The sequence below is a fragment of the Apium graveolens genome, chromosome 6 (assembly GCF_009905375.1).
Source record: "Apium graveolens cultivar Ventura chromosome 6, ASM990537v1, whole genome shotgun sequence".
In the NCBI taxonomy this organism is placed as follows: domain Eukaryota; kingdom Viridiplantae; phylum Streptophyta; class Magnoliopsida; order Apiales; family Apiaceae; genus Apium; species Apium graveolens.
This window is the reverse complement of record NC_133652.1, coordinates 77612363-77624908: the sequence shown is the minus strand read 5'-3', so window position 1 is coordinate 77624908 and position 12546 is coordinate 77612363.

Below are 12546 nucleotides of genomic sequence, written 5' to 3'. Positions count from 1 at the left end.
AGCCTGATGGACCAGATCAGGCCTGATGGAATAAAAAAGGCCCAAAAGCCCTAATTATTAATTAATTTCGTATTAATTAATAAGGGACAAATCAGATGTTGAAAAGAGTCCCGATAGGATATAAATTCTTGGAGATTAGCCTCAAGGGGACCTAAAAGGATAAGGAATCAGTTTCCTACTATCTAAGACTCCAAAGTCCATTCTAATTATGAGACTTGCCCACCAAGTCTCCTATACCAAGTCCAATTGAAGGACTCCCAACATCTATATAAGGGGTCCTCACCCCACCAATCAGAACTACATTTTTTGGCTTGATTCTCTAATTCACAGAGATACGTAGGCATCTCGTAAAGGCAGATTGAGTCACGAAACACGAGAGCAGCCATTAAAGGCCTTGAGCTCCCGAATCTTAGTATTAAATACAGCAAGTAATAACCTTAGTTTTTTATCCATAACATTTGGCGCCGTCTGTGGGAAAACGCAACAACAAACATGGTGAGAACACGGAGAACAATTGGAGCTCTAGAGGAAGGAACACCATCAGAGACAACCCAGGTGATTTCATCAACCGTGGAGGTTCCTCCCCATTCAACTTATGGATCTACTCAGGGGGAAGCCCATATAGGGGCAACTCAACCTCAGCCACAAGGGACAACTCCCCCGACTATTCAAGGTACGAATCCTCAAGTTCAACAGTACATATACCTATGAATTCTCGACCCGTCGGGTATGAATATTCAACTGTTGTTACTACTAACCCCCCTTATGGGATGCCCCTTCGCCCTGAGGTTGGAGGAAGCGGATATGCTGGGCGAGGCGGAAGCACGAGGGCAGTCACCCCCCTATATACGAGGTTTGGGTCCTATTCCTGAGGATCGGAAATTTTCTGGTCCTTATACTGAGAGAGACTCCGAATCTTCGGATGATGAAGTGGCCCCGAGAAGGAGGCGTCCTGGAAAAGAGCCAATGGCCGATGGAAGGCAACGCCCCCAAAGCACCCCAGGGGCGAATCCCCAAGAAGTGCAGGAAAGGATCAGGGCTCATGAGGCTGAAATCCAAAGGCTGAGGCGTGATTTGGAGGCTCACCAGGCCACCAGACCCCAGATACCTCCTAGGGGGAGAAATCCTCCTCCTGTCATAGACCTGGATGGTCCGGTAAGAAGAAGGGCTGTTGTCCCAAGAACTGATCCAAGCAATCTCCTTCCCCTTGGAGATCCTGATGATCCAACTCCACCCTTCACAGAAGAGATAATGAATGCCCATATCTCAAGGAAATTCAAGATGCCCACTATCAAAGCCTATGATGGCACGGGAGACCCCGCTAATCATGTTAGGACATTCTCTAATGCACTGCTGCTGCAACCCGTGAATGATGCTATAAAGTGTCGGGCCTTCCCTCAAACCCTGTCGGGTATGGCTCAAAGATGGTACAGTCGCCTGCCCCCAAATTCTATTGGATCGTTCAGAGAATTAAGTCAGGCTTTTATTAAGCAATTCATCAGTGGAAGAGTCCGTGAGAAAAGTTCAGCATCCCTTATGAGTCTTGTGCAGGGAGCTAAGGAATCCTTGAGAGATTACCTGAATCGTTTTACAAAGGAGGCTTTAAAAGTCCCAGACCTTGATGATAAGGTAGCCATGATAGCACTACAACAAGGAACCAGGGATGAGTTTTTCAAGATGTCCTTGGCCAAACGTCCCCCTGAAAACATGTTGCAACTCCAAGAGAGAGCAGGGAAGTATATCAAGGTTGAAGAAAGCATGAGGAAGACCATAGTAAGTAATGAGCCCACTGGAGGCAAGAAGCGAAAAACTGATTTGGAATATATTGCAAAGGACAAATATCCTAGAACCGAGCAAAACCCTGATTCAACCCCCAAGAAGGGAGGACCTGGGCAAAAGTTCACTGAATACGCTAAGCTTAATGCTCCTAGAAGTCAGATTTTGATGGAGATTGAGAAAGACAGAGATGTTCGCTGGCCTAAGCCCTTGAAGGCTGATCCCGCCAAGCTAGATAAGAGCAAGTATTGCAGGTTTCACAAAGATGTTGGCCATGACACCGATGAGTGTAGGCAATTGAAAGATGAAATTGAGTTCCTCATTCGAAAAGGAAGATTGAACAAATACACTGGAGAAGGAGGGGATAGGAATAATAATGGAAGGAAGAACTTTGAGGATCGTAGGAGGGACCAAGACGATCAGGGGCGAAACCCCCAGCCTAGAGGACTAGTTATAAACACCATTTATGGAGGGCCGAGACCTCGAGGGCCTGTGATAAACACAATCTTTGGAGGTCCAACTGCTGCTGGATTGTCCAAAAATTCCAGAAAGGCATATACTAGAGAGGTTATGCATATTATTGGAGAAGCCCCGAAGAGGGCCAGGACAGAAGTAACATTGGCTTTTGATGATTCTGACCTAGAGGGTGTGAAGTTTCCCCATGACGACCCGCTGGTCATAACACCAATAATAGGAAATAGCCCGGTTAAGAGGGTCCTTGTGGATAATGGTGCTTCTGTGGATATCTTGCTCCACGACACCTTTCTAAGGATGGGGTATAACGACTCCCAGTTGACACCAACCGACATGCCGATATATGGATTTGCTGGAGTAGAATATCCTGTGGAAGGGATAATCAAATTGCCAACCACCATAGGTACGGAGCCAAGGCAAGTAACGCAGATGCTGGATTTCGTGGTGGTAAAGGCTAGTTCAATTTATAATGCTATCATGGGGAGAACAGGGATACATGCCTTCAAGGCAGTCCCCTCTTCCTACCATTTAGTCATGAAGTTTCCCACCCGAAACGGGATTGGAGAAGAGAGAGGAGATCAAAAAATGGCTAGAAGCTGTTATGTGGCCTTTTTGAGGGCAGATGGGGTCGGGGGGCAGGTTCTTCCTATTGAAGATATGGATGTTCGAGAAAATGATGAGAATAGAGGAAGGCCAGCAGAAGAATTGGTTTCGGTTCCTTTAGACCCCGAGAATCCTGAGAGGACGACTTTCATTGGAGCCACATTAGAGGAGCCCCTTAGAGGGAAGTTAGTGAAATTTTTGCAAGAAAATAGTGATGTGTTTGCTTGGTCAGCAGCTGATATGCCAGGCATAGACCCGGAGTTAATTACTCACAAGCTAAATGTAGATCCAAGCCGGAAGACAGTGAAACAAAAGAAAAGAAATTTTGCCCCGGAAAGACAAGAGGCTATAAAGCAGGAAGTGGAAAAGCTCTTAGAGGCTGGTTTCATTGAGGAGATTCAATTTCCGGAGTGGTTAGCAAACCCTGTAATGGTGAAGAAGGCTAATGGAAAGTGGAGGATGTGTATAGACTTCACTGATCTGAATGATGCATGCCCCAAAGACTGTTTTCCGCTGCCTAGAATTGATACTTTGATTGATGCCACTGCTGGACATGAGATGCTGAGTTTCATGGATGGGTTTAGCGGATACAACCAGATCAAAATGCATAAGGATGACATTCCAAAGGTATCATTTATCACTGACTTTGGTGTTTATTGTTATCTTGTTATGGCATTTGGTCTCAAGAATGCAGGAGCCACCTATCAAAGGTTGGTGAATAGAATTTTTAAGGATCTTATTGGTAAGACTATGGAAGTCTATGTTGATGACATGTTAGTCAAGAGTCTAGTAAAGACTGATCATATAGCCCATTTAAGGGAAGCTTTTGAGGTCCTGAGGTACCACAAGATGATGTTGAATCCGACGAAGTGTGCTTTCGGAGTAGGATCTGGAAAATTCTTGGGACTGATGGTCTCAAAGAGGGGAATTGAGGCTAACCCGGATAAGATAAAGGCGATCCTGGACATGGAACCACCAAAAACTGTTAAGGATGTTCAGAAGCTTACAGGAAGGGTTGCTGCGCTAGGACGATTCATCTCCAAGTCGGGGGACAAGTGTTTGTCATTCTTCAAATCGCTAAAAAGCATCAAAGACTTTGTATGGAGTGAGGAAAACCAGAAGGCATTTGAAGAGTTAAAGAAGTATATGGCCCAGGCCCCGTTGTTGGCCAAGCCAGTTCTGAGTGAAATTTTATTCTTGTACTTGGCTGTTTCAGAAAGCGCCTTGAGCGCGGTGTTGGTTAAGGAAGAACTGAAAGTCCAGAAACCCGTATATTATGTCAGCAAAATTTTGCATGGTGCTGAGTTGAATTATTCAACTATAGAGAAATTCGCTTTAGCCCTGGTAATGGCTTCAAGAAAGCTGCGTCCTTATTTTCAAGCTTACCAGATTGAAGTGCTAACAAATCAGCCACTGAGAAATATCATTCACAGTCCCAAGGCAAGTGGGAGACTGATTAAGTGGGCAATAGAGTTGGGAGAGTTTGATCTCAAGTATAAGCCATGTACGGCTATAAAAGCCCAGGCATTAGCTGACTTCGTGGTGGAATGTACCATACCCAACCAAGAAGTCGGGGGGCAGGAAGATACCATACCTCAAGATAAGGGAGTCGACAATGGGGACAGGGAGAATGATGATAAGGAGAAAGAATATTGGGTTCTCTATTTTGATGGAGCATCAAAAACAAATTCCAGTGGAGCAGGGTTGGTTTTGCAAAGCCCTGATGGGTTCTTAATTGAGTATGCTATGAAGCTAGATTTTCCAACCACAAACAATGAGGCAGAGTATGAAGCCCTGATAGCTGGCCTTGGTCTAGCTGGGACACTTAGAGTCAAAAACTTAAAGGTCCGTGGAGACTCGAAGCTGATCATATCCCAGGTAAAGGGAGAATTTGAGGCAAAGGATGATACGATGGCTAAGTATGTCCGCCTAGTAAGGGCTGTGATGACCCAATTTAATGAATGCCATGTTGAACACATTCCAAGGGAAGAAAATGTTAAGGCAGATGCGCTATCAAAGTTCGCTTCGTCTGAGATTGAAGAAAGTTCAGGAAGTGTGTACTTCCGTGTTTTGAAGACACGAAGCATAGATGTTAAGCTAGTGGCTCCCATAGGCTTGGGGACGTCATGGATTGATCCCATCAAGGCTCACATTCAGACCGGTTGGTTGCCAAGTGATGCAACTGAAGCACAGAAGTTAACTGTTCGGGCACTAAGGTACTCTTTGATAGATGGGATTCTTTACAAAGGATCTTTCGTGGTTCCCTACTTGAGGTGTCTCAGGCCCGATGAGGCACGCTTGGCTCTTGAAGAAGTGCATGAAGGTATTTATGGACAACACTTGGGGGCAGGGCCTTGGCTCATAAGATAACTCGTTTAGGCTTCTATTGGCCAGAAATGATGGCTGATGCCAAAGAATATGTGAAGAAGTGTGATCGCTGTCAGAAGCATGCACCAGTTGTTAGACAACCCCCCGAGATGCTGACCTCTATCAACTCGCCTATTCCCTTTGCCATGTGGGGGATGGATATTCTAGGGCCTTTTCCTATGGCCACGGCACAAAGGAAATTTCTGATTGTAGCCATTGATTATTTCACCAAGTGGATCGAAGCCAAACCCTTGGCCAAAATCACAACTAAGCAGGTTGCACAATTCCTGTAGGAAAACATTATGTGCCGATATGGAATTCCCCGTATCCTCATCACTGACAATGGAACACAATTCAACAATGAGGAATTCAAGAAGTATTGTGAAGAAAATGAAATTGAGTTACGATTCACCTCTGTGGCTCACCCGCAAGCCAATGGGCAAGCAGAGGTAGCAAATCGGATAATCCTGGATGGACTAAAGAAGAGGATCGAGAAGTCAAGAAATAATTGGGTGGATGAGATACTTCCAATATTATGGGCCTATAGGACTACCTGTAGAGTCACGACAGGAGCAACTCCTTTCATGTTGGCATATGGGGCAGAAGCAGTAGTTCCCGCGGAGATATCGCATTCCTCTCCAAGGATTCAGACTTTCAATGCTGTAGAAAATGAGGAAGGGCAGAGGTTAGCCCTGGATCTAATTGATGAAGTGCGAGATGAGGCACATGCAAAGATAGTAGAATATCAGAAAAAGGCTTCATTCTATTACAACCTAAGGGTTAAAGAGAGATTTTTTAAACAAGGAGATCTAGTCTTGAGAAAAATAGAAGCTTCAGGTGTTGGACAGAAAGGAAAGCTTGCCCCGAATTGGGAAGGGCCGTACAGAGTCAAGAGCGTTCAGGGTAGAGGAACCTACAAGCTGGAAACTATGGAAGGTTTTGAAGTCCCGAGGACCTGGCACGCACAAAACCTGAAGGTTTACTACGTGTAAGATAGGTGAAGTACGATTCTCACTTGTCATTGACAAGTAGGCTTAAAAGCACCTTGAAGCTTTCCTTGCATAGGATTTTATATATTCCAGTAGAATTTACATTGTCTAGTTATTATTGATTAGGGTCGAACCCATGCTATGTAAGGTTTTGGAAAACCAGACTTCATATTAAAGAGTTTGAAATTATTTCTATCTAAGGATGTTTAAAGTTCAAATGCGTATTAAGATTGTAAAGTTAAACAGAAAGAGGCAAGAAAAGCAACATATAAAATATAACCCCGAAGGGTAACAAGTTTAGATATGAATAAAGTTCAAAAAGAAGATATACAAAAAGTTAGGCCTTGGAAGGCTGAGATTCCTCAGAACCACTATCCGAAGTCTCCTCGGAAGTCTCAGTCGTTTCTTCGGACGTCTCGGTTGTCCCCTCCGAAGTCCCTGTAGAAGTTCCCTCTGCAGGAGATGCTGGCTGTTGAGGCGCTGCTTTTGAAGGCTCTTCCACCCTGGCCTTCTTAGCGACAGGCTCAAACTCCTCTTCGGAAGAATCTTCCTCCTCTCCACCCTTGATCATAACAGCAAGCTTCTCGGTAACACCTCCAAGCTCTGGAACCCGCACAGGGCAAGGAAAGGGGGACTGCTCAAGGACCTCTGGAAACTCATCCTGGATGGCCTCCACAGCAGCATCCCAGCCCTCTTTATAGCTAACTGGGTGAAGAAGGGCATCATGCTCCACCATCAAGTCCTTGAATTCTTGGGTGTCCATCCAGCCATCAAAGGCTTTGTCCTTCTGCGCCTTCAGAATGATATTTTCGGCCCGGGCCGTCTCTAGGTCAGAAGTGGAAGAGGCCAGTTGAGCTTCAAGGGCCTCTATTTTTTGGTTGGCCTCTTCCAACTTCTTGTTGGCATCTTCCAGGCCAACCTTCCAAGCTTTAGCTTGGTGAATTGCCCCCTGGAAATGGGCGTTAGCCTGCAAGAGAAACAACGAAAGTTCAGAAAAGAAACGTGGAAAAATAAGTAAGAAGGGCATAAGTAAAGGACGTACCGTCGCCAGAGCCTGGGCTCCAAATAGCTCATTCCCCTCTAAGTCCTGTTGAAGGACAAAATCTTGATAGTCCACCGGGGAGATGGAATGCTTAGACCATTCCTTGGACAGCGCCGTGTTGCCCACGATAGAGTCCTTGCCCCGGATCCCCCAGGCAGGTTGAAAATAGGCCCCTGGCCTCTGCTTGGTGCGCAAAACTTGGCTGGGGCCTTCCTCGCTTGGCTCCATTGCCTGAAGGAGGAACTCAGGGAAGCGATCACCAAGTCGAGGGTCTTTAAAGACCTTCCCAGCCCTCTTCATCTTGGTTGTCTCCAGGTCCTTCGGCTTGGTAGCCTCCTCAATCTTCTCAGCCACTGCAACAAACAAAGTCAGTTGAAAATCAATGAAATAAAAGTGCAGGAAATAAAGGAGATAAGAAAGGGAACTTACTTTTCTTATTAACGGGCGAAAGGCCGCGTTCTACCAGGATGGTCTCCCGAATAAGGTCCCAACAATGGGAAGTGCCGTTGTCTTGCGTAAGGAGGTTGAAACCTCTAGCCTCCTCCTCAGACAAAGTTATGTCATTTGGGCTCCCGTCCACGGCCAGCCCAAAGGATGATCGAAACAAGGAGCCCCAATCTCCACCTTCCCAAATAACAAACAAAAAATCTTTCTTCCACCCCAAGTTGTTGTCAGGGATGGACTTCCCATTCACGATATGGGGGATAGTGGGGCGCTGGTTGATAGAAACCCAACCCGGACTTTTATCAGGGCTGTTTTTGAACTGAAAAATCTTCCTGAAGACAGCAACAGAAGTGGGGACGTTGTGCTTGGCGCATTGCGACAGATAGCACAGAATCAACCTCCAGGAATTAGGGGAAGTTGGCAAGGGCTGATGCCCACATCAGCCAGTAGCAAAGGAATGAATGGATGAAAAGGGAGTCTAATACCTGCCCTTAGAGTGTCCCTATAGACGCATAACGCGTCCTTCTTCCACTGACAGGCCCTGTCGGCCGGACCCGCAAGAACCAGCTTAAAAGGCTCCTTGATTTTGAAGCAGCTGCTCAACTTTTCCAGCTCCTTGGGATCCCGTAAAGCACTAATATGATCGTGCGCGTCCAGATGCGCATCAGACGGATACTCATCCCCTCGAGTGTTGATCATGTCGATTAAGGAAGTATACCTCGATCGAATAGGAAAATCGTTGGACTTTCTAGCCACGTTCATCTTGGCCAAGCGAGTCATTCTTTTATTAGCCATCTGAAAAAAGTAAGGGGCATGTAAATAGGCTATCTTAAAATGGCACACAAAGGAGAAATAGACACGAAAAGCAAAGGGAGGAATCTTACCTGAAGAAGCGCTCTTGAAAAAGGCTTTGAGCTCCGACTTGCTGTTATTCCTCTGAGAATCTTAGCAGGAAAATAAAGAAGAAAACTAAGAAATGAGAAAGTGAGGAGTAATAGCCTTTCCTCATTCCTTTATATAAGAGGAAAAGGAAGTTAAAGGGACGAAAAGCCCATTGAGAACAAAAGCCCATAGGAAAAAGCCCAGAAAAAAGAATATTCCAGAATATTCCTAGGAATTCTAGAGCATTCTTAACAGGGTATATTAAGCCCAGATCAATAAAAGAGGCCCAATAAGGTTTGAAAAGAGGCCCAACAAGATTTGAAAAGGCCCAATAAAAGAGGCCCAATAAGATTTGAAAAGAGGCCCAACAAGATTTGAAAAGAGGCCCAACAAGATTTGAAAAGGCCCAATAAAAGAGGCCCAATAAGATTAGGAAAAGCCCAATAATAAAGGCTCAGTAAAATTTAATAAGGCCCAACAAAAAAGGCCAGGCCCAAATCCAATTAGGATTTGGAAAATACAATACCCTAAATTAAAGCTAAATAAAGAAGGCTAGTGGAAGACCAGGAACCAGGTCGAAATCCAGGTCATGAATCCTGCCCGAAATCTTTCGAGCAGACACCCGAAAATAACGGGTAAAAAAGACCAGAATCCAGGTCGAATTCCAGGTCGTGAATCCTGCCCGAAATCTTTCGAGCAGACACCTGAAAATAGCTGGAAAAAAAGACCAGAATCCAGGTCGAATTCCAGGTCGTGAATCCTGCCCGAAATCTTTCGAGCAGACACCCGAAAATAGCTGGAATAACGGAACTGAAATGAGGTCGAAGCTTCGACCAGGAATGAGGTCGAATAAACCAAGCATCTTTCAAAAAATGGGGATTAAAAACCCAGGTCGAAGTTCGACTAGGATCCTGGTCGAATTCCAGGTCGTGGATCCTAGTCGAAATCCTTCGACCAGGAAGCAAGAAAACCAAAGAATTTTCGAACAGGATTCAGGTCGAAATATCGACTAGAATCCTAGTCGAAATCCTAGTCGATAGGCTCATGACAAGAAGCTAAAGAAAGGTGGAATTTTCGACCTAGATCCAGGTCGAATTTTCGACTAGGATCCTGGTCGAATTCCAGGTCCTAGATCCAGGTCAGAATTTCGACTAAGATCCTGGTCGAATTCCAGGTCGTGGATCCTAGTCGAATTCCTTCGACCAGGATGGCAAGGCTGATCCCTATTTTCGACTAGGATCCAGGTTGAAATTTCGACTAGGATCTAGGTCGAAATAGGGCTGGAAATCAGAAAATTAGGGAAAAATCCTAGAAAATTAGGGAAAATCCCAGAAAATTAGGGAAAAATCCCAGAAAATTAGGGAAAATCCCAGAAAATTAGGGAAAAATTCCAGAAAATTAGGGAAAAATCCCAGAAAATAAGGGAAAAATCCCGGAAATAAGGGAAAAATTCCCGGAAATTAAGATAATTCCTGAATAAAAGGAAAAATTCATTGTAAATGTGTAGGTCGCTCCACACTTTACGGAAAAACGAAACCCTGTAAGGGAACAAATAGACTTAACTTCTGCGAAACCTAATCAATGTTTCCCAAAAGTTGGGGGGCAAATGATAGGGATAAATAAATTATGATTGTATAATTAAATACTGCATTAATTGTACAAACTGTGGGCTGCTAGGCCCAATAAAAAGATATATGATACTCAGACCAGAAAGGTTAAGCCTGATGGACCAGATCAGGCCTGATGGAATAAAAAAGGCCCAAAAGCCCTGATTATTAATTAATTTCGTAATTAATTAATAAGGGACAAATCAGATGTTGAAAAGAGTCCCGATAAGGATATAAATCCTTGGAGATTAGCCTCAAGGGGACCTAAAAGGATAAGGAATCAGTTTCCTACTATCTAAGACTCCAAAGTCCATTCTAATTATGAGACTTGCCCACCAAGTCTCCTATACCAAGTCCAATTCAAGGACTCCCAGCATCTATATAAGGGGTCTCACCCCCACCAATCAGAACTACGTTTTTTGGCTTGATTCTCTAATTCACAGAGATACGTAGGCATCTCGTAAAGGCAGATTGAGTCACGAAACACGAGAGCAACCATTAAAGGTCTTGAGCTCCCGAATCTTAGTATTAAATACAGCAAGTAATAACCTTAGTTTTTTATCCATAACAAATACGAATATGAATTGATTTGACAGTTATAATTCAATTCAATTACGGATAATAATTGACTCTCGAATTAAATTTAATTAACACGTTTAATTAAATAAGAGAAGTAGTGCACACGTTTCTCTAAGCTTATATATTTTTCGTTATAGGGTTTAGGGTTAACTCACTCTTCTGTTTATAGTGCACACGTTTAATTTGACAGTTTCAACTGCACTCAAGGATCTCTCTTCTGTTTATATCGGACTTAGGCGGTGATTTAGGCGTTTTTTCAAAAATCGGGTCGAAATCGGGATTAGGCGGGTTAAGCAGTCAAAAATCGGTCCTAGGCGGTCTAGGCGTGAAATAATTAAAAAAACAATTTTTTTTTATGTTTTCAGGATTAAACACTAGGCGGGTTAGCACTATTGCTACAACCCATAAATGACCCTATTAAGTGTCGGGCCTTCCCTAGAACTCTATCGAGAATGGCTCAAAGGTGGTATAGTCGTTTGCCTCCGAATTCGATTGGGTCCTTTAGAGACTTGAGTCAAGCTTTCATTAAGCGGTTTATCAGTGGAAGAGTACATGATAAGAGTTCAGCTTCTCTCATGAGCATTGTGTAAGGAGCAAAGGAGTCCTTGAGAGACTATCTGGATCGTTTTACTAAAGAAGTTTTGAAAGTCCCATACATTGATAATAAGTTAGCCATGATAGCATTACATCAAGGAACTAGGGATGAGTTCTTTAAGATGTCATTGGCCAAGCGCCCCCTGAAAACATGTTACAGCTCCAAGATAGGGACGGGAAGTATATCAAAGTGGAGGAAAGCATGAGGAAGACAATAGTGAATAACGAGCCTGCTGGTGGCAAGAAGCGAAAGACTAATATAGAATATAATGCTAAGGACAAGTATCCTAGAACTGATCAAAACACTGATAAACCCCGAAGAAGGGGGACCGGGACAAAAGTTCACCGAATATGCTAAGTTGAACACTCCTAGAAGTCAGATCTTGATGGAAATTGAAAGAGATAGGGAAGTCCATTGGCCTAAACTCCTGAAAGTTGATCCTACTAAGCTAGATAAGAGCAAGTATTGTAGATTTCACAAGGACGCTGGTCATGACACCGATGAGTGTAGGCAACTGAAAGACGAAATAGAATTCCTTATTCGAAAGGAAAGGCTAAGAAAGTATACTGGAGATGGAAGAGATAGGAATAATAATGGAAGAAGGAACTTTGATGATCGTAAAAGGGATCAGGATGATTGATAAGTGGATTTTATATCCACTTGGAATGCTTTATTACAAGCTTAAATTGGTGTTTTGGACTCAAGTTGTTGGTATTTTGATATGTTTTTGTGTTATTGCATTTCAGGTATCACTTATATGAAGAAAAGAGCTTTTAAAGTAAATATGATAAAAAATGACCAGAATTGGAAGCCAAGTCCATTGTCAAGTTGTAGAGAATCTCAATAGCTTCGCGTGGGCAGTTGAATCACCTAATTCTGACGAGTAGAACTCAAGTTATGGCCAAAACAAGATTCATCAGAAATTTTTCCAGACAGGAGCTGAGCGGCCCTCCTGAGCGGCCGCCCAGGAGAGCTGAGCGCCCGCCCCGAGAGCTGAGCGGCCGCTCAAGGCGCGGCTGGTCGCTGATTTCGCTGAAAAAGCTTTTTTTGAGTGGAATTTGACGATTTTAAGGGTCCAAGTGCACTAGGGGCGTATATATACTTAAAAAAAAGGGTTTTCATCATCCGGGAAGATTGGGATACCAAGGAGAAGACCTAGAAGCACATAACAACTCCGAAAAAGAAGAT